Raw genomic sequence first — 23,068 nt, forward strand, 5'->3', positions numbered from 1 at the left:
GGGAGGGGGAGAAGACTTTGAAAATGTCTCTCTAGATGCTGTCCTGCTCCCAATGGTGTCAATGAGGGACTCACTCTTGGCAGATTGTCAGTGAGGTTCCAGTGGAAGCAGGATCAGACCCTAGATTTCATGCAGAGGAAAGCTTATAGATCTGTCAAAGCTTTCAAACTCCTAGACAAAGATTTAAGCCCAGAGAGGACTGCACCTGGCAGAAGGTACTCTAAGGCAAAGCACAGATGGCCTGTGGCTTGGAAGCACATGAAAAGCTGGATCAAATATGAGTATCTTCTCCTGACTGACAGCTTCTAGTATCAACTTCTGTGACATCAGGTTGCAAACACAAAACAAGATCAGAGCCAATGGTATAGTCAGGAGGAGAGTAAATTCCCTCCAGCATTTCTAAGGGCAGCAAGAGCCACTTGAAGCTTCAGGTTTCAGAGGAACAGCCGTGTTAGTCTGTATTCGCAAAAAGAAAAGGAGTACTTGTGGCACCTTAGAGACTAACCAATTTATTTGAGCATGAGCTTTCGTGAGCTACAGCTCACTTCATCGGATGCATACCGTGGAAACTGCAGCAGACTTTATATACACACAGAGAATATGAAACAATACCTCCTCCCACCCCACTGCTGCAGTTTCCACGGTAAACATCTGATGAAGTGAGCTGTAGCTCACGAAAGCTCATGCTCAAATAAATTGGTTAGTCTCTAAGGTGCCACAAGTACTCCTTTTCTTTTTGAAGCTTCAGTTACTCTTGTAACCAGGCTGGGTCCTTCTGCTTCACGCATCCAACAGGACAATGTAGAACATGCAGCCTCTTTCATTAGCCACTTTTGAGTAAGCTGGATGCTCCAGCCCGTAATGAAGTCTATGCTGGGCCCTATCCAATGCTTCTGTAAGGCTTAGAAATGGGATTTCCTTATGGCACCTCGTTTCTGTTTAAGGCAAATGGCTGTACTTTCATGCATCACAGCCCCTGACTTACTTCCCACTCACCTTTCTGTGAGGTCCCATCCCGTAGCTCTGACCTCTCCATCGTTTTCAGAGTCACCATTTTCCTCAGAGGCCTGTATTCCGCCAGGAACACCTGAAAGAGGGGACGGGCAGTGGAATTAGTCACACAGCTGAGTATCACTTTTTAAGGGCCACTCTCGTACGTCTTTTAGGAAATGTACCTTTCTAAACCAGCCTTTCCCCCGGACAGCAGAGAACCAGAAGTGCCACAGCCACAGGGAGATGCTCTGAGATCTGTAAGACACAGAGTTAGCAATTAAGGGCTTAGAGCATTGCAACAAACTGCAAATTGTGGAGAGTGACCATGAAACTAGCCAGACAATCCTGGAGTTCTTGATACCTTCCCTGCAGCTCAGACTTCTAGCCACACTCTGGAGAAGCTAGCTGCTCCAGTGCTGCAGAGCTGGAAGATATGCTGCAAGAGAGTGCAAGTCACTCTGGTTATTTACTGCCTAGTACTGTGCCTATTAATTGCGGCTGGTTTCAAGGATGCTGGAACAGGGGAGGCCAGAGGGCCATGGCCCTCCCACTTTTTACCAGTCAAAAGGGCGAGCGATGCGGGGTGGGAGCAGAGAGGAGCGAGTGGGAGGCGAGGTCTTGGGAGGAAGAGGCAGTGCAAGGGCGGGGTCATGGGGGAATGGGCAGCGTGAGGGCTTGGGGAGAAGGGGTGAGGCCTTGGAGGCAGCACAGAGGGGTGGGGCCACAGTTTCGGCACCTGTGGCTCCCACACTTTTAGGGCGCCTCTACTGCTCCTGGGCTGGTTTGGCTCATGTGGCAGCATCTCCACTTTCTCCATGTAAGAATTTGCCAGCCAGCCTTCCCTGCTCCTCAGCAACATCTCTGTGACCCGCCCCATTGGATGGGTGGGGAAAAGACAATGGCAGCGGAGCTAAAAGCCAGCTGTACTGCCGCTGCTTGGAAGAACCAATGAGCAGTACATGGCTGTAGTGCGTGTACTCACCCTACTGCTCCCTGGGGGACTGTGGAGTCTGATATCTCAACCTTCTGAGAGAGTGGGTGGCCATATCCCCTGGCCAGTCTGTTCTGTTCCCAGTCCTGCCTTCAGGAGAGAAGTACGCAGCAAAGGGGACAGAATCTGTAGATCTTTGATGTTAAGACCCTGAGTTTACTCACTGTGTCAGTGGAAGGAAGAATCTGGGCTCTTTTGTTCACGTTAACAGATACATAATGTAGTTATAGTCCCTCCCCCGACAGGAAAACCCAGCACTTAGGGAAATGCTCCTCTTGCACCCCATTGTTCCTAGCTCTATCCCCTGGAACTACTTTTGGTGCTTACACCCTTCAGATGTTTGAAGTGTCATGTTTTTGGTTAGCTACACTTATTTAGCTTTCTTCTCACTTGTCCATCTCTCCCTCTCCCTAATGTTTTTCATTCTCTGGACTCTTTCCACTTTGCCAATATCTCCCTGTTACTGAGCTAGCCACAACTGGGCACTAAGTTCTAGGTGTGATCACTACAGAGCCCTCTTTCAAGAGACTTTGCCGCCTAGCAGCCCCAAATTGCTCCAATCCACTGACTTCTACCAGCTCCTGTAGAAGCTTCAGCTTATGGAGCTTCCTTGAAGTCTGGTCCCACACCTTAGAGAACATAAATGAGCTGCGTGAACACTGTGATACACACCTGACAAGAGCAAGGAGACATTCAATGACATTAAAAGGTGGCAAAATCTGAATTGGTAAAAGAATGTACTTTTTCACACAATGGGTAATTCAATTGTGGAACTCATTCCCACCGGATATCATAGAGCCGAGAACTTAGCATGATTCAAAAAGGGATTGGTCATTTATATGGATAACAAGACTATCCAGATTTATCATAGTTAATTATAGCAAACATTTTGGAAAAGCTATCAAACCTCATGCTTCAGGATTTAAGCCAATCTCTACCTATTAAGAGAGCAGGATGAGACTTAATGAAAGAGAAATTGCCCTATCTGGCACTGTGGGGTTCTTACATCTTTCTCTGAAGCATCTGGCACTGGCCACTGCCAGGGACAGAAAACTGATCCTTAGGTCTGATCCAATATGGTCATTTCCATCTTTCTACGTTCTTGCAATACAGGATTTCAACGCAAAATTCAACTATACTGTTATCCACCTTTGACCACTAGATGTCTCTGATTCCATATTCCAAGTACAGAGTACTGTAGCCTTTTTCCCCCTTTACAATTGCTGTGAAACGCTAGGATGCAGGTACTGAAAGGTATTTAGATGCCTAACTCCCATTGATTTAATGCAAGATAGATCCTCAAAGGTATTTAAGTACCTGGGCCTAGATGCCTGTGTCTTCTAGTTTTTTAGTTTCTAGCAACATGAACAAACTAACATGAATAAGTTTCCAGCAGTAGAATTTTCTTTTCTGTCCATGAAAAGAGTCCTGTAGTTGTCCATCTCTGCTGCAGCAGTGGTATAAGTCATGTTAAAGGAGAATTACATAGCAGGAAAGAGCACATTAGATGCCACATCTGAACAGCGTATGGTATAAATGCTGTTATCAGTAGTGGAAGAGAAGTTTCTAAATCCCCGTAGATTGCGTTGGAAACTCTCAAAAGATCAAACTGTCCCCCTCCAAGATGAATCTACAGGGAATTTCTGACAACAAATGTAGACAACATGGCAGTGCAGTTCAAAATTAGTGGGCTTCTACTCAGCAAGATGGTGAAAAGGAAACGATACATATTGAGGCAATCCTTATGTCAGGCTGAGACTTTACCAAACTACATAAAGACACAACTATAACTTTGTGGTAGGCAATTTCAGTTTCATCTCCACCAAGTATTTCTAAGCAGATCTTTTCCCAGAGACAAGAACTCCACCCTCCTTCTGCTAGAGTCTACTCAAATAGAGCTAATTGGTTTGTCCAACTAGAGGATTAGTACCTATACAACCAAAACTATTCCAAAATCTCTTCCTTTATAATGTGTAGAGGCCATATTGATTTGTATTTCATACTCCCTTTAATGTTATATAACAACCAACAAAACAAGACTGTGAACTCTTGAGGGCAAGGACCATGTTTTTACGACATTCTCTAAAACACAAGTATCTGTATAGCCATCTGCTATTAATCATTTATAGGTCATTTATCACCACAGTATGGTAATTGGATGATATCTGAGCTGCCATGGTTATTTCCTATTCTAAATATACTCATGGTATGGATAACTTTTAATAGCAGCCACTGTAAGTGCCACTAATAAAGCGTTCTCTCTCCTTATTCAAATGGAGTCTTCTGTCTTGACAGTGGAACTAGAGAAACACACTTTACATCTCCATATAAATATGGGTCCCACTTCAATTGTGCTGCTATAATAAGCCATGTGACTAGGCTTTAAAAATCTTAAACTTTCCCAAATACACTTAAGGAAAAATAATTTGCTTGCTCATGGCTATGCCCCATGTTTAAAATTGGAAGATGCACTTTTTATCTCCAAATACAAATTAACATTCAGTACATTGTCGGCAACAGGTAAACTTTTATATTTTATTTTCTTGTGCTTTGTTTAGATTGAAGAGGGGCTAGTGTCTGACTCCAAAATCAAAAATCAGTATGCTTCAGGAATCCTGTGGATAATATCTTTTTACTGCTGTTGAACCTCTCCCCAAACAGAAGTCCATAACAGATTTCAGTCGCTTCATTCTAGTTAAGGGAAAATGGACCACATTCCCTTCAGATGCTTTCTAGGCTGCTCCTTATCAGGCAGAGGGATGAGTTTTGAGTAACCCAAGTCCCTCATTCTCCTCAATAGCTGAATCTTGCCCACAATGAGGCTGTTTTTAAAGCTGTCTCTTAAATCAGATCATGACTTCATTATGTATGCTATAACCATGTAAATACATGTAGTGTGTTGACTCTTAAAGAAATTAGCCTGGTGCCTCTTCCTGAATAATTACTTTGTTATAAGCGGGGTGAAACCTTGTTATGGGGTTGCTCAATGAAATTATAGGTATGAACTTACTCTTCAATGAACAAAACTGCAAGGTTAAGGCTACTGGCAGAAAAAAAGACTGGGAGAGACATACAGCTGGAAGGAGCAGCATAAAGCACAGGATCTAACCCATGAAGAAACCTGTGGAAGAGGTTTTTGGGGTGTGGGTGCAGGCTGAAAAAAGTATGCTTGGTACTGTGAAGAAAAAAAGCTATTTCCTGTTGTTTGATTCTCCTCTGCATTCAGAGACACAGGATTTTCTGCATTCTTTGTAGATAAACAAAACTGCATCAAAGAAATACACGACTATCACTAATTTCTGCTCCCAAATGGAACATCCCCAGATCTTCAAACTTTAACTACTTACTTAGGTCAAAAGGGGCAATAATATGTTGCATATGGTGGGCTTGCAGGTGGAAGTACTGTCTGCTTTTGTAACACGGTTACACGGGAAAACAGGGTTTGCCAGACAAACATGTATTATCTAAATGGAGGTAAGTGGATCAAAGCGTTGGGATACTGTTTTATATTAAAATATTTTTTAAAAGACTTTAATAATGTAAATGTGCTGGTGCTTCTTGTTCAAATTTGTAACAGGATTTTATTTATGGTATCTACTTTGAGTTATATTCAAGCACACATCTATTGCTCAGCTTGCGTTTACATAAGTTAAACCACATAATATCAAAATATCTCACATCCTTCAGTCCATCCACCTCCCCAAATGCCAAGAAGAAAAATAAGTTTTACAGCTCTTCTGGAAGGTTAACAAATTGAGGATCTTGCAGACCTAGGTGCAAGTTTCAGAATCAAGGAAACGTCACAGTCCAAAGCTTTATTAGCAGTCCCTCCTGTTAAAAGAGAGACCAAGATGAAATCTAATCAGCTAAAAAAAAAGTAAAGTAATTGAATATTATGCCTGCTCCTGAGTCCCCCTAGGGGAATTGACTATACAGGGGATTCATATGCAAAATTCTGTCAAATGGTTGTGGGGTGGAGTCTGATTTTTGGATTAGAATTAGAATTCTCTAATCTTTTAATTACAGCAATCATAGATGTTATTTGTAACAATAGCAGGTTAAAAAGATTAAGACACAAGTGTGACTTCTAAAGCATCCCTTTAAACCTGGAAGAGCTCGAACTCTATTGCGTACCATAATGGCTGTGCTGTTGCACGGGGAAAGAGGCAGTATCTTTGGTAGCCTCCTAACCCATTGATTTAGGTTTGGGACAAAGCTGTAATGTGTTTTGAAATTATTTTGAGTGTTGCCTGTTTTAACAGGTTTTTTCTTTTTAGCACAATGCTATTTTCTGTGTACATTAGGTTGAGTAGTGGACAGATTGAAGCGTTCTCCAATTGGTTTTTGAATGTTATAATTCTTGATGTCTAATTTGTGTCCATTTATTCTTTTACATAGAGACTGTCCAGTTTGACCAATGTACATGGCAGAGGGGCATTGCTGGCACATGATGGCATATATCACATTGGTAGATGTGCAGGTGAACGAGCCTCTGATAGTGTGGCTGATGTGATTAGGCCCTATGATGGTGTCCCCTGAATAGATATGTGGACACAGCTGGCAACGGGCCTTGTTGCAAGGATAGGTTCCTGGGTTAGTGGTTCTGTTGTGTGGTGTGTGGTTTGCTTCAGGTTGGGGGGCTGTCTGTAAGCAAGGACTGGCCTGACTCCCAAGATCTGTGAGAGTGATGGGTCATCCTTCAAGATAGGTTGTAGATCCTTGATGATGTGCTGGAGAGGTTTTAGTCGGGGGTTGAAAGTGACGGCTAGTGGCATTCTGTTATTTTCTTTGTTGGGCCTGTCCTGTAGTAGGTGACTTCTGGGTACTCTTCTGGCTCTGTCAATCTGTTTCTTCACTTCAGCAGGTGGGTAGTGTAGTTGTAAGAATGCTTGATAGAGATCATGTAGGTGTTTGTCTCTGTCTGAGGGGTTGGAGCAAATGCGGTTGTATCGTAGAGCTCGGCTGTAGACGATGGATCGTGTGGTGTGGTGTGGTTTGGATGAAAGCTGGAGGCATGTAGGTAGGAATAGCGGTCTGTAGGTTTCCGGTATAGGGTGGTGTTTATGTGACCATTGCTTATTAGCACCGTAATGTCCAGGAAGTGGATCTCTTGTGTGGATTGGTCCAGGCTGAGGTTGAGGGCGGGATGGAAATTGTTGAAATCATGGTGGAATTCCTTTTTTCCATGGGTCCAGAACCCTAACCCTAACGAGTGTTGTGTATTTAGCTTTTCTTCAGCACTGTTTGCAATACATGTATTTAACAGGATCCTTGTAATACTGGTAGATCTAAAATTAAATCTACCACCAATAACTTTGCTCCCAGAACGTGAATCAATACCCAGATGCAAGAAACTAGAATTTTGGGGAAAGTTAGAATTTGGATCTCACCTTTGCAGCTTAGGACTTTATTTAATTTTTAAAAGCCTCTAAAAAAATCTTTCAACCTACATATAATGTCTTCTCAAATGTTTGAGATCTCTGGCTTAGTTGTTTATATCACTTGCATGAGTTGTGCGAGTAAAATCCTGTTGTAACACATTCATTACAGCTAACAAATGAATATATGAAGTATGTGCTGTTTGATTAGGACTGTGTACATGACTTTACATGCTGAACTTTGACTAGGCATAATGCAAGTAAAGCCATCAAAACTGTTAATTAGTGAACAGTGTTTTTAAACGCTTTGTTTTTGTTTCTCATAGCAACCACATGGAACAGTGCCATTTTTTTTCTTGGGGTGGGTCTAGAATATGCGGAGTGCTATAGCCCTTACTGAAATTTCTATCCAGAATTGTGGCTTTATTCCTTGCCATATACCCTACAAACAAGCATTGATCAATGTGCCTTTTGCCATCTGGTCTTTCAGATGCAGTAAGAGATCGTGTGTGAAATTGTTATTAATTTTTTTTTGCCTCCTCCGGTTCTTGGAGTGTGTTTGGCTTTAAAAAAAAAGTTTCAGCAACTTGCTACCAAATGAAACAAATATTTCTGGAAGTAAAACTTTCTCAGGCTGTAAAAGAGTGGGGAAATAACACTGGCAAAGAAGTAGAATTTCCTAGGTGAAGACAAGCGGAATGGTACAGAAGCGTGAGAGGTGTACTAGGCCCAAAGGCCCCCTACTGGAAGCCTCATAAGCATGGACATACTGGGTCAGACCAAAGGTCCATCAAACCCAGTATCCTGTCTTCCAACAGTGGCCAATGCTAATCATCAAGTGATCCATCACCTATTCCCAGCTTCTGGCAAACAGAGGCTAGGGCCACCATCCCTGCCTATCCTGGCTAATAGCCATTGATAGACCCAGGGATTTCCCTACACTCCCCCCTTGCCCCATGGGGGGGGGGTTTACATCCCCTGAATTTCCCCAACCCCCCCGCCCCCCAGTTTTGTGAACTAGTTACATGCAGTGTTGCCAATTTAGTGATTGTTCATTAATGTTTCAATTTCAATTCAAATTTCCGCACACTTTAAAAGCATATAACGTGTATCATAAAATACATGTATCTGAAAAAGTATAATAGATTTGAAAAGTATGAACATAGACTAGCTTCCTTATACAGCTGTTATTTTTTATGACAATGTCAGAGCATTCATTTTGGTTATACTGGCCAACCTAATAATTTCAGATTATGATCTGTAAACAAAGTCTAAATGAGCTCTCCCTGACAGCTAGTGATGAGCTGGGGGGAAAGGCTTCAGGACCAGATTGTATTTACATTCACACCTAATCTACCTAGGTATCCAGCAAATAGAGCTGTATTGCCCAAGCGATAGATTTTGGCTGGGGTTGGGTTACAAATCACTTGAATGCGGGGGATAAAGAAATGTTGTTCTTATTGTGAGAGTAAAGGGCAGTAGAACTGTACTTAGCCTCTGCTGATTGAGGGCATCAAGAGAGAGGGTGGGGACAGGTGTTTTGCTTGATGGTCTCCCTGAGTCATAAGTACTATTTGACCTGCCCCTCTCCACTGTTTAAAGACAGAGCTGATTACGCTCCATAGATAGTCTTTTGTTGTGTTAAGTGACCACTACAGCCAAAATCACTGATAATCAGGTCTAAGTGCTTAAACCTGCTGTGGGACAGTGTTCCTGTGGAAGAGATGGCCCAGACTGCTCTAGCAGTGAGGTTCCCCCACTGAGAGCTCAGCTGAAATCACTGAGAGCTGGGTGGAACCTCAAGAGACCAACTCGCAGAGGTCACAGTGGCAGGTGGCAGGAGAAGGTGACTGCACAGGGCCATTGGCAACAGAGCAATGGAGTGAACGGTGGCACAACGAGTAACAGTGGCCAGAGCGAACAATGAGCCGCTGGAAGAACGAGCAAAGTGCTTTCTTGGCCCCCAGCTGGGAGATGAACTCATGTGAAAGCACCTCTGAACTCTGAGTCTCCACTGACCAAGGACAACACCTGTGTTAATGAAAAGAAAAGGAGTACTTGTGGCACCTTAGAGACTAACCAATTTATTTGAGCATAAGCTTTCGTGAGCTACAGCTCACTTCATCGGATGCATACTGTGGAAAATACAGAACATGTTTTTATACACACAAACCATGAAAAAATGGGTGTTTATCATAATCATACACATTGTAAGGAGAGTGATCATTTTAGATAAGCTATTACCAACAGGAGAGTAGGGTGGGGGGAGAGAAAACCTTTTGTAGTGATAAACACCCCTTTTTTCATGGTTTGTGTGTATAAAAACATCATCGGCTGCATACTGTGGAAAATACAGAAGATGTACTGTGACGTTCTGCCATATGCTCAGGACATAATAGAAAATTTGAACACAAAGTGGAATATCATACAATGAATGAATGAATGAAGATTTGACTTCAACTTCTTTTTTATCATCACTAGTGGCTCGACCTGATCTTTATGCTATGTTTCCTGGGCTGAAAGAAGTAGGAATTAATCTCTTGCTACTCCAGTCACAACATCTACCAGTTGAGCATTCTTTTTCATCATTGAATAGAATTTTGTGTTTTGAAAGAAGTCACCTTCTGCCTGATCATGTGAATGAATTAATGAGCATATCAATTGAAGGAATGGAAGTACCGGACACACGAGAAGCCAGCAAAGATGAATGCATTGCATTCAAGAAGTTCATTAACAGAGTTGTGCAAAATTATAACAAGAAACAAAGAAGGATGTAGTACTTCATAAAAGGCGTGAGTAGCCACTTTAATTTGTGTGATGATTTTAAAATCTAATAAAATGGTCATGAAACATTTTTCAGTTTTTACTATGGTGCCATACAGCCCACCTTCACCCTCACAGTCTCACCCCTCATTGGCCCTGACCCCCACCTTGTAAATTTGAACACCTTCCCCCCACCTCTCCAATTTCAATTCCTGGGGAAAACACTGGATGAACCTATCCTCCATGAATTTATCTAGTTCTTTTTTGAACCCTGTTATAGTCTTGGCCTTCACAACATCCTCGGGCAAGAAGTTCCACAGGTTGACTGTGTGTTGTGTGAAAAAAAATACTTCCTTTTGTTAGTTTTAAACCTGCAGCCTATTAATTTCATTTGGTGACCGCTAGTTCTTGTGTTATGAGGAGTAAACACTTCCTTATTTACTTTCTTCACACCAGTTATGATTGGACCTCTATCATATCTCCCCTTAGTCATCTCTTTTCCAAGCTGAAAAGTCCCAGTCTTTAATCTAATCATTTTTGTTGCCCTTTTCTGAACCTTTTCCAAGTCCAATATATCTTTTTTGAGATGGGGTGACCACATCTACACACAATATTCAAGATGTAGGTGTACCATGGATTTATAAAGAGGCAATATGATATTTTGTCTTATCTATCCCTTTAGGATTCCCAACATTCTATTCGCTTTTTTGACTGCCACTGCACATTGAGTGAAAGTTTTCAGAGAACTATCCACAATGACCCCAAGATCTCTTTCTTGAGTGGTAACAGCTAATTTAGACCCCATCATTTTATATGCATAGTTGGGATTATGTTTTCCAATGTGCATTACTTTGCATTTATCAACACTGAATTTCATCTGCCATTTTGTTGCCCAATCACCCTGTTTTGAGAGATCCTTCTGTAGCTCTTCTCAAGATAATTAAGTCCCAGGCGGACTGTGTAGTTTTGTACCATTTGCAAATGTTGCCAACTCACCGTTTACCCTCACAGTCCTACCATACCCCACCCCAGGTGAGTCCTCCAAGGTGCTTAGAGAGGCTGAGTGGTAAGCAGCTAATCAGAGCCCAGCAGGCTCATATCAAAGGAGCTGCCGGAGCTGAGAAGTTCAGTTGCTGGCTGGAGCCAGAGGAGTAAGACTGATGCTCTTGGTTGGCTGCTGGGACTCAAGCAAGACTTCAGCCCAAGGTAAATGTAAAGCTGAACATGCTGGGGCTATGGAGAAGTAGCCTAAGGAACAGTAGCAGCAACAAGTTAGTGAAAGGGATGCAGCAGGTGGCTGCTATTTGTAGGGTCCCTGGGTTGGGACCCAGTGTAGTGGGTGGGCCTAGATCTCCTCCTGCCCTTCTCTGCTCTACCAGCCCACAGGTGAAGTGGTGGAGTCCCCTGAGAAGGGAGATTACATAGGTCTAGGGAAGAAGCTGAGGGGCTCAGTATGCATTTTGCTCTTGTTGAGCATCCTGTAGGCTTTCTAGGGCAAGGGAGTTTGAGGGTGATTTGCAGGTTAATTACAAAGTCCAAAATGTTAGTTTCTGGAGAAAATGTAACCCACTCCCATTGCTGCTTTACCAACTGTAATGGCCCCTTAACTTCATGGCCATAAATGAGTTCAAAAGGTGACAATCCCAAACTGGGATGTGGTACAGCCCTTTAGGCAAAGCAACTGCTGCAACGCGAGGTCCCAATCATTGGAGTGCTCATTTACGAATTTACGTATCATGGCCCCCGAAGTCCCATTAAACTTTTCTACTAGGCCATTTGTTTGATGGCGGTAAAGGGTGGCAACCAAGTGGTTTACCCCATGAGTTTCCCAAAGACGTTTCATGGTTCCTTGCCAGGAAATTAATTCCCGAATCTTTAAGGATGTTGGAGGGCCAACCTTCCCTGGCAAAAATGTCTGTCAATGCCTGGTTGGCGCTCTTAGCCCTGGTGTTGCTTAGAGCTACTGCTTCCAGCCAAAAAAATCCATGAAAGTCAGTATGTACAGCTTTCCTCTGGGTGTCTTCTTATGGAAAGGACCCAGAATATCCACAGCTACATGCTGAAATGGAACCTTAAAGATGGGGAGTGGCTAGAGAGAGGGGCTTTGACCTGGTCCTGGGGCTTTCCCACCCTCTGGCACACCTCACAAGACTGGACATCAGTAGAAATGTCCTTGCCTATCCCCTCCCAGTGCAATGAACTTCCCCAAACGGTCCTCAGTGCTGTTCGCCGCAGCATGGCCACTAGGGTGATCGTGGGCAAAGCTCAAGAGCTTTTTCCTATACATAGTTGGAACTACCAACTGTCTCTGAGGATGCCAGTCGTCTTTGTGCCCACCAGAAAGAGTCTGCTTGTATAAGAGTCCTCCTTCTATAACAAACCTGGACCTGTTAGAAGAGCTGAGAGGCGGTGAGTTGCTCCATGCCGAGTCTCTCATCCGCTTCCTGCTCTGCCTGGAACTGCTCCCTTGATGCTGGAGACATTAGTTCCTCGCTGGGTTGTGGACTTGGGCTTGGTCCCACTGGAAGCGATGCAGGTGATGGGGTTGTTTCCGTTGACTGAACTGCTCTACGCTGGTGCACTAGGTGGTATTTCAGGCTCCGGTTGAGCCTTTTGCATCAGTTTAGCTGCTGAGCCCTTTAGTGCTGGCTCCCCTGACTCTGGTGGGATTGCAAGCACAGGCTTTGGTGCTGACTGCTCTGCCAGTTCTGATCCTTGGGCTGGTTCTGGCTGGGCCCCAGGAACTGGATCTACAACTGCTGTCATTAGACTCTGGTCTGGAGTCTAGTTCCACCACCTCTGGCTGGGTTCCTGTAGGAGGCTCAGGAACGGAGTTAGGTGTGGAGGCCTATTTAGTCTGGCTGCAGGTGACCATCCGCACCCTTTTTGTTAGCCTCACATGGGAAGCAGCATGGGAAGAGGATAATCATCATAGACTGCAACAGTCCATATTCCTGACCAGCCCTTGTACTGGACAGGCAACCTGCCTGTAGGCAAATTAAAAGAGTTGGCCTTTAAGGGTTGCATAGTCACTTGGGCCTCTGGGTCGATGAATTTGGGGTCTACCAGGGATTGGTGGATAGCTGACACCTGTGCTTCAGTGTCTCTCCACGCAGTAATTTTCCTCCCGTCCACTCTCAGTTTCCCTTCGCTCTGGCGGTATTTGTAAGACATCTGGACCCAAAGGCTCTTGATGGGACTCCGGGGTGATGAGTTGTAGTCAGCTGGTGCTCTTGAGGCAGTTGGTCTTCACGTGCCCCAGCTCATTACATTTAAAGCATCGCCCATCTGACTGTGGGCTAGGGCAAGGTGGGTGTTTGGAGAGTTGGGGGGGGGGGATGAGAGAGCATCTGGGGTCTCCCTGGCTGTATGGAGGACTCCTCCTTGCGAGGTGGAGCTTTGGGCTGACCCCAATGGTGGGGTGTTTTCTTGGGTTGCCCCTTCTGGTATCCGCTCCACCTGCTACTAGCTTTCTTCTTCTCTGCCACTTCCACCCATTTGGTTCTGATCTCCCTAGCCTTGGTTACAGTTTTGGGCTTCCCATCTAGGATGTACCTTTCTGTTTCCTCAGGAACACCCTCTAAGAACTTCTCCATTTGCATGAGGAGAGACAGATCTTCCAGAGATTTAACGCTTGCTCCTGATATCCAGGCATCCCAATTTTTCACAATGTGGTAGGCGTGTCGGGAAAATGCCACATCTGGTTTCCACCTTAAGGCTCTGAACCGCCGACGGGCCTGCTCAGCGGTTAGTCCCATTCTAATTCTGGCCTTTTGTTTAAAAAGGTCGTACTCATTCATGTGTTCTTTAGGCATTTCAGCAGCTACCTCTGCAAAGGGTCCACTGAGTTGTGGCCTCAGCTCCACCATATACTGGTCTATAGGGGTGTTGTACCCAAGGCAGGCCCTTTTGAAATTTTCTAAGAAGGCCTCTGTATCATCACCTACCTTGTATGTGGGGAATTTCTTGGAATGGGGAGCAGTACCTGGAGAAGGACTGTTAGGGTTTCTGCTTGATCCAGCTTAGCCCTTTCCAGTTCCAAGCGCTTCAGCTCTAACTCCGCCTCCAAGCGCTTCGCCTGCATTTCCGCCTCCGCTTCCAACTCAAAGTGCTTCGCCTCTCTTTTGTCCTCCACTTCCAAACGCATCGTCTGTAGGAAGAAATCCCGGTCTTCCGAAGTCAGAACTCTGGGTTAAGGGCATTCCTCCAGCGTGGCACCTGGATCTTGGTTGGGGGAGGGCTGACCCTTTCCCCTATCCACTCCCTTCATTTCCATCATGGAGCCGGATGTCTGGGCTTGATCTGGGTCTGTCTTCTCCATGGCGTGCCGCTTTGGGAAGACTGGTTTTTCTAAGGTTTTGGTGCCAGACCTCAACCTCATGCACAGGCTGCCCTCTTCTTAGCCTAATTATTTCATTGCCACAAAGCTAGAAAAGAAAAGAAAAATCTGTTTGTTGGACTCCCTGGCTTCTTTGGTGTGCCTGTTCCCCCTCAGGCAGCAAAGGAAAAAAAGCGGGGAGGGAACCTCCCTGGCTTTCAAGCAGCCAAAAGGACAAGTGTCCTTTTTAAAATCCTGAGGTCTGTGCTTCTGGTTCAAAATGATCCCACTGCTCTGCCACCATGTCAAGGCTGAATCCCCACTCTGTCACTCTGAGTGCAGAAGTTAGGGGCCTGAAAGGATTCTAAAAATTAATACGTGCCACTCCAGACTTGTATTAAACTCCCACGGTTACAGCTTTTCTCTGACCTTGACTTTGCAAACGCTGCCACCACCCAAATGAAAAAAAAAAAACCAAAAAAACAACCAACCAACCCTTGAACCCAGGAAGGAACACTTGAGTGCAGGGTATCCTCAAGCCCTTTCACACCCCTCTCCAAAGAAGAGCTGAGAAAGAAAACAAATGAAATTAGCTGTGGCTACCAGCTTATCAAACATGCACAAACCTCTTAGGACTTTAAAAAAGGTAAATTTTATTAAAACAAAAAGGAAAAAAATTACATCTGGAACTTAGGCTTTTTCTAGATTTTAAAAGAGCAATTCAAAAAATCAAGCACCCAAAATAGCTTTCTTGGGGGTTCCGCTTAAAGGTTACAAGCAAACAAAAGCATCTGGGCTTAGCACAGAAGAGATCCACAAGCCAAAATAAAAAATAAACCTGATTGTGTTGTGACAGGGTCAGGCCAGCTGGCTACAGGAGAGTGATAGAAGGCAGATATATTAGCCCCAGGTTAAGTAGGTCCCTTTTCTCTGGGTAAGATAACAGGGAAGGTTCCAGAACAATCAGGAACTTTCTGGAAACAAGGCATGGCAGCCAGGACGCCGAAAACAAGAACAGATTTATCACATTAACCTCTTGAAACCTTGGCACCAGCGAGAGGCATCTGTAGTGGCCCAAGAGGCCCCGATCCAGGGAAATAACCTACATGAGCAGATCAGGATATCCCCTGATCTGACACCGAACCAGAATAAGGAGGTAACTGAGATGATTAACTGGTACCAGGACGTGTTTTCAACCAAACCAGGCTGGACCACCAAAGCATATCGCAAGGCCCTACCGGGTCCCCGCAGCAAAAAAGGAAGGAGATCAAGGCAGAGGTAAAAAGGATGTTGGAACTGGGAGTCATAGAAGAGTCCCACAATCAATGGTTGAGCCAGATTGTGTTGGTGCCCAAACACAACGACACCACTAGGTTTTCTAATGACTTTCGCCGGCTGAATGAGATATCCAAACTTGATGCATACCCCATATTGATGAGTTAGTTGACTGCCTGGGCAATGCCCGATTTTTTGACCACCCTTGATTTAACAAAGGGATACTGGCAGATTCCCTTGCCAAAGAGGTGAAAGAAAAGATGGCATTCTCTATACCAGTACATCAATATACTGTTTGTCCTTTTGCACCTGCCACCTTCCAGCATCTTATGGACAAGCTCCTGCAGCCCCATACCAGTTATGCAGCTGCGTACCTGGATGATGTGATTATTCACACCCCCGACTGGGAGACCCACTTGGAAAAGGTGGAAGCGGTATTGGACACACTAAACCAGGCTGGCCTCACAGCCAACCCAGCCAAGTGTGCTATAGGGCTAGCTGAGGCTAAATACCTTGGCTACATTGTAGGAAGGGGCACAGTCAAGCCCCAACTAAACAAACTAGAGGCTATCCAAAATTGGCCCTGGCCGAATTGGAAAAAGCAACTCTGGGCATTCCTGGGTGTGGTGGGGTACTACTGGCGATTTATTCCCCATTTCGCTACTAGAGCGAGTCCCCTGACAGACCTGATAAAAGCCTGGGGTCTGGACATGGTGAAGTGGACTGACACTGCAGAGAATGCATTCACGGATCTACAAACAGCCCTCTGCAGTAACCCTGTGCTTATAGCCCCTTCATAGACTTCAACAAAGAGTTCATTTTACAAACAGATGCATCTGAAGTAGGATTGGGAGCTGTCCTATTGCAGATGGTTGGAGACGAAGAACAACCAATCCTCTACCTCAGCAGGAAACTCCTCCCGAGAGAGCAGAAGTATGCTGTGCTTGAGAGAAAGTGCCTTGCTGTGAAATGGGCCATGGAAACACTACATTATTACCTGCTGAGACAACGGTTTACCCTTGTGACTGACCATGCACCCCTCCAGTGGATGCAGCGAAATAAAGAGAAGAACGCAAGGGTCACCAGATAGAAAGGTTGTCGGGACAGAAACCAATTCACCATACAACACTGGGCTGGAAGCCACCATGGCAATGCAGATCGCTTGTCACGGGTACACTGCCTGACGTCTCAAGTTGCCCAGCCCCGTAGTGTTGAGCAGAGGGGTGCAGGGGATATGTGACAGGGTCAGGCAAGATGGCCACAGGAGAGTGATAGAAGGCAGATATTAGCCCGAGGTTAAGTAGGTCCCTTTTCCCTGGGTAAGGTAACAGGGAAGGTTCCAGAACAATCAGGAACTTTCTGGAAACAATTAAGGCAGACCGGCTGATTAGAACACCTGCAACCAATCAAGAAGCTGCTGGAATCAATTAAGACAGGCAGGCTAATCAGGGCACTGGGTTTTAAAAAGGAGCTCACTTCAGTTTGTGGGATGCGTGTGAGGAGCTGGGAGCAAGAAGCACAAGAAGCTGAGAGTGAGAAGGCATACTACTGGAAGACTGAGAAGTAGAAGCCTTATCAGACATCAGGAGGAAGGTCCTGTGGTGAGAATAAAGAAGGTGTTGGGAGGAGGCCATGGGGAAGTAGCCCAGGGAGTTGTAGCTGTCATGCAGCTGTTACAGGAGCCACTGTAGACAGCTGCAATCCACAGGTCACTGGGCTGGAACACGGAGCAGAGGGCGGGCCCGGGTTCCGCCCATCCCTCCATCCCCACAACTCCCTACTTGATACCGGAGGAGTTGCCCTGGACTGTGGGTTCCACCAGAGGGGAAGGTCTCCGGCCTGTTCCCTGATCCACTAGGTGGATCAGCAGAGATTGCGGGGATTGTTCTTCTTTTTCCCCATGCTGGCCAGTGATGAGGCTAACTGAGTGAATAGCAGATTTGAGCCTCGAAAGTGGCCAAACTGAGGGCTGCCTTGAACCTCTGAGGCAAGCAAATCCACCCATAAGCACAGGACCCACCAAGGCAGAGGAGGAACTTTGTCAGTGTCTAAACATTCCCTATCCAAATTTCTTCTAGGTATGGAAGATGAATTTTCATGCCTGGTTCAAGCCTTACACAGCATTGCTGCTCCATGTCTCCTTCTCCGGAGAACGACAAAGGGAAACTATCTTTCCCAAATTTAAAAGTTCTAGCCTTCCCATTGGCTCTTTTGGTCAGGTGACCACTCCTTTCCTTTACCTGTGGGCTTGTTAATGCTTTACAGGTAAAGCAAGCAGATAACAGACAACAAGAGGGATTTTACAGCTAACTGGCTGGTTGGGTTCATAAACCGGGGCTACCCCCCCTTCATTTATCACATCCCGTCTTTGTTTTCCGAGAAGACTGACTCATCTGCACAGCGTCAAGGACTCTTGAGCCACCTTGAAGTCCCTGGTCCTCCACACCCCTGCCACCCAACAGAGGCACTTTAGACCGCAGCCCCCTCCGAGGAATTATCAACCTCAGGGTAGGCAGGAAGGGTCGCACAGGAGAAATAGGAACTCAAGGAAGAGACCTCATCCCTCCTCTGGTCAGGGTTCTGGCCAATCTAAACCCTCCTCAGGCCCAAAACCGGCCTTTTAAAGGCGCACCCAGGGGTGATGCACCAGTGCAAAGACTGGATCCATCCCGTCTTACCTTTTCATCCTGTCTATCCTCATTCTACCACGTGTGGGCCCATATTACATTGGGCCACTGGGTGCTCCACATGGTAGAGAGGGGATACTCCCTCCAATTCTCTGCCCTCCCGCCCACCTTCCCCATCCCTCCCAGGGACCCTTCTCACGAGCAACTTCTTATACAGGAGGTGCAATCGCTCCTATTGCTGGGGCAAGTGGAAGAGGTTCCTCAGGAGCAGAAGGGGAAGGTCTTCTATTCCCGGTATTTCCTAATATTGAAAGCCAAAGGCGGGCTCAGGCCTACCCTAGACCTGTGAGAGCTCAACAAATTCAAAAAGAAACTCAAGTTCCACATGGTTTCCTTGGCCTCTATCATCCCTTCCTTGGATCCAGGGGACTGGTATGCTGCTCTCGACTTGAAGGATGCGTACTTTCATATAGCAATCACACCATCCCAAAGAAAATACCTCAGGTTTGTGGAGCACAATAACCACTTCCAGTTCAGTCCTTCTGTTCAGCCTGTCAGCAGCGCTTCAAGTATTTACCAAACGCATGGCAGTCATGACTGTGTGTCTGCGCAGGCACTGGGTACAGGTGTTCCCATACCTTGACAACTGGCTCATCAAGGACCGCTCCAAGGCTCAAGTGGATGCACAAGTTAGATTCCTCATTGCAACGTTCGATGAACTGGGCCTTCTCCTGAATGCGAGGAAGTCAACTCTGTCCCCTATTCAGAGGGCAGAGTTCACTGGGCCAGTGCTGGACTCAACCCACGCCCGGGCGTACCTACCAGAGTCGAGGTTCCGGGCCCTGGACAACACATTCAGAGTCTCAGGCAGTTCCTCACCACCACAGCAAGGAATTGCCTCAAACTCCTGGGACACATGGCCGCTTGCACCTATGTGGTGCAACACACCAAGCTCAGACTCCGGCTGCTCCAATCATGGCTATCCTCAGTGTATTGGCTGGTTGGGGACAGTTTGGACAGGGTCGTGACTTTGCCTCGCCCGGTCCTCAACTCCCTTCTGTGGTGGCTCAATCCACAGCTAGTGTACGCAGGGGTCCCCTTAGTCAGCCCCCAGACGACTCTCTTGTTGGTTATGTGTGCAGCACACACGGGCTGGCAGGCGCACCTGGGAGACCTCAGGACACAAGGCCTCTGGTCTTAGGCGGTGCTTGCTCTCCACATCAGTGTCAGAGAGCTGAGAGTGGTATGCCTGGCATGTCAGACTTTCTGAGCCCACTTAAGTGGGAGATGTGTATCTGTGATGACAGACAACACCATGGCGATGTTTTATATCAACAAACGGGGGCGGGTGCACACTCCTCTCCCCTTTGTCAGGAAGCCCTCATGTTGCTGGACTTCTACATAGAGCAGTCAATACACCTGCAAGCATCGTACCTCCCTGGGGTACAGAACAAGTTAGCAGACTATCTCAGCAAGTCGCTTCACGAGCGGACGTTGTGAACTTCATTTTCCATCAGTGGGGCTTTCCCCAGCTAGACCTCTTTGCCACACAGCACAACAGGAAGTGTCAGCAGTTCTGCTCCTTCCTGAATCACAGCCCGGGCTCCATAGCAGACGCATTCCTCCTTTCCTGGGGACGCCTCAGGGCATAGGCGCCAACTTGCCTGTTTTCCCCTGGGTGCTCGACACCCCTCCCTGCCCCCGACTCCACCTCTTTCCACCCCTGCCCCGCCCCTATTCCAACTCCTTCCACAAATCTCCACCTCCTCCCCTGAGCATGCCACGTTCCCGCTCCTCCCCCCTCCCTCCCGGAGCTTGTTAATGGCAGAAGCGGCCAGGTGGGAAATGCTGGGAGTTAGGTGGAGGAGCGGGGACACTGTGCACTTGGGGTGGGGGGGGGGAAGGGGAGGATGAGGAGGTGGGGCGGGGCATGAGGGGAGCCTGGCTGCCAGTGGGGGCAGAACACCTACTAATTTTTCCCCCGCGTGCTCCAGCCCTTGAGCACCCACAGAGTTGGTGCCTATGCCGTAGGGCTGTCCCTAGGCAGACACACAATACGCAGCTGCATAGGGCACCATGAAATTTGGGGCACCATGAAATTTGGGGCACCAAATTGCCCCAAATTTCATGGTGCCTTAGGCAGCTGTGTGCTGCATATGCGGCAGCACCAGCTCCAGCGACCAGCCCTATCCCTTGGCCACTCCCCCCCACAGGCTGCACCCACTGCAAGGGGCATGACCATTCCTGGGGGGGTGTGGGGCCCCAGACAACTCTCTCCGCCCCACCTCTTAGCCTTCTCCCCCTTGCTCCGCCCCCAGCCCACCCCCATTCCACTCTTCCCCCAGCAACCCTGCACTCACCGGCGGCGGCGGGAAGCAGAGCAACTCAGCCCCAGCCTGCTCTACTCTGCCGGCTCCCAGCTGCGTTGCGGGGGGGAGGGGTTGGGGAAAGGACCATCCCCACACACTCACTGGTGGCGGGAACCGTAGCGATGTGGCTGGGAGCTGGCGGAGTAGAGCACGCTGGGGCCGGTTTGCGCCGCTTCCCACTGCTGCCGGTGAGTGAGGGGGGGACCCCTTCCCCCAAACCCCGTTCCCTGAGCGACACAGTTGGGGTGGGAGGAGCAAAGCGAGCTGGGTCGTTCTGCTCCCGGCCCCCCCCACTAATCCTCTGGGCCTGTGGGCCCCCCAAAGTGGCCCCCCACAGCTCCTGCCTCCCCAGCCCCGCAGGCCTTGAGTGCAGCCCAGAACCTGGGGTGTGTGGGGGAGAGAAAAGCAGGTGCTCGGGCACCATAATTGGTAGGGATGGCCCTGGGAGGCTGTCTCCTATACATGTTCCCACCTACCCCTCTCATTCACAAGGTGCTCCTGATGATATGGAGGTATCAAGTGGTGGTAATATTGCTAGCCACAGCAACACTGATACACATCTCTCCTGGAAATGTCCGTGGAAGCCCCAGTCACATTGGTGCTCTTCCCTGACTTAATAACTCAGGATCATGGCTGTCTCCAGCACCCAAACCTTAAGTTATTGCACCTCACGGCGTGGAAGCTCCATGGCTAAATCTGGTGGAGCTTTCTTGTTTGAACCAGGTTAGACAAGCCCTCTTTGGCAGTAGGAAACCCTCCACCAGGGCTACGTACCTTGCCAACTGGAAGAGATTCTCAATCTGGTCAGCACAGCACCGTTCATCCCTGATGCTCACCTCTATTCCACTCATATTGGACTACCTTCTCCGTCTCAAGCAGCAGGGGCTGTCCATGTTATCAATAAGGCTTCACTTGTCCGCCATCTCTGCCTTCCATTCAGGCACGGAGGACCAATCCTCTTCACCAACCCTATGGTCAGCAGTTTCCTCAAAGGTCTCGACAGGCTATATCTGCAAGTTCGACAGCCAGTCCTGCCCTGGGACCTCAACCTTGTCCTTTCCAGGCTCATGCGACTGCCCTTTGAACAACTAGCAACATTTTCCCTGCTCTACCTCTCATACAAGGCCGCATTTCTGGTAGCGATAACCTCAGCCAGGAGGGTGTCTGAGCTCAAGGCCCTAACATCAGAGCCTCCTTACACTGTGTTCTATAAGGACAAGGCTCAGCTCACGCCACACCCAGCTTTCCTCCCGAAGGTTGTCTCCCATTTCCACATGAACCAGGACATCTTCCTCCCAGTGTTCTATCCTAAGCCACACTCAAGCGGCGGGGAGCAGAGACTTCACTCATTGGATGTCTGCAGACATCCAGCCTTTTACATTGAGAAAACAAAGCTGTTCCAAAAGTCTATACAACTTTTCCTGGCTGGAGCAGACAGAATGAAAGGTCTTCCAGTCTCTTCTCAACGAATTTCGTCATGGATCACATCGTGAATCCAAAAGTGTTGCAAACTGGCAGAGGTGCTTTCCCCTCAGCTCACTCCACCAGGGTGCAGGTTTTCACCCAGGAAATATGCAGAGAGGCGATGTCCTCCATACACACTTTCACCACGTACTATGCGATCACCCAACAGGCCAGAAACAATGCGGCCTTTGGTAGAGCAGTTGTCCTATCAGTGGACAACTCCGACCCCACCCCCGTAACTTAGGTTTGGGAGTCACCTGATTGGAACTGACATGAACAAGCACTAGAAGAAGAAGAAAAAAAATTTCTTTGAGTTGTAATGTTCATGTCCATTCCAATACCCACCCTTCTGCCCCACTGTCAGAGTAGCTGACAAGAAGGAACTGAAGGGAGGTCAGGTCGGCAGGGTACTATATTGAGCGCCATGAGGGCACGACTCCAGGGAGTGCCCAGGCCGACCCTTCTGATACTGTTAGGGGAAAAAAATCTTCCAACTGTCATGCACGCAGCACACACACACCTAATTGGAATGGACATGAACACATCTTGAAGAACAACAGTTATGAGAAGGTGAGTAACAGTTTTTTCAGGTGCAGGAGACTCTGGGCTGGGGAATGGAGCCGTGCGGTTTCGAGTATGAGAGGGGGCTCCAGGCTCAGGCAGGGGGTTGGGGTTCCAGGGTGGGGAAGAAATTAGGGGTTCAGTGTGCGGGAGGAGGCTGGGGAGGAGTATGTGACCCTTCTTGAGCCTCCCAGGCGTCACCTTTGTAGGTACTCAACTTTAGGCACTCAAGTTTGCAAATTTTGGACAAGTGATTTGCCCAAACAATTAAAGGAGTATCTGAGATGGGCAGAAAACTCAAGTAAAATGTACTGTCACAAATGTAATGT

The 23,068-nt window shown here is 47.2% G+C and overlaps 1 protein-coding gene across 6 annotated transcripts in view; it reads right to left on the reverse strand.

Annotated features, from left to right (window-relative positions):
- The window catches only part of LOC125645174 (myb/SANT-like DNA-binding domain-containing protein 7), an 88,490-nt gene that overhangs the window by 62,753 nt on the left and 2,669 nt on the right, over positions 1-23,068 (reverse strand). For all 6 annotated transcript variants that reach the window (XR_012664441.1, XR_007359218.2, XR_012664442.1 and 3 more), the window contains exons 2-3: positions 1,176-1,248; positions 997-1,087 (exon numbers count right to left, since the gene is read on the reverse strand). The gene's annotated coding sequence lies outside the window, so the exon portion shown is untranslated. The remainder of the gene's footprint in view (positions 1-996; positions 1,088-1,175; positions 1,249-23,068) is intronic.

Source organism: Caretta caretta, chromosome 11 (genome assembly GCF_965140235.1).
Source record: "Caretta caretta isolate rCarCar2 chromosome 11, rCarCar1.hap1, whole genome shotgun sequence".
NCBI classification, from domain to species: Eukaryota; Metazoa; Chordata; order Testudines; family Cheloniidae; genus Caretta; species Caretta caretta.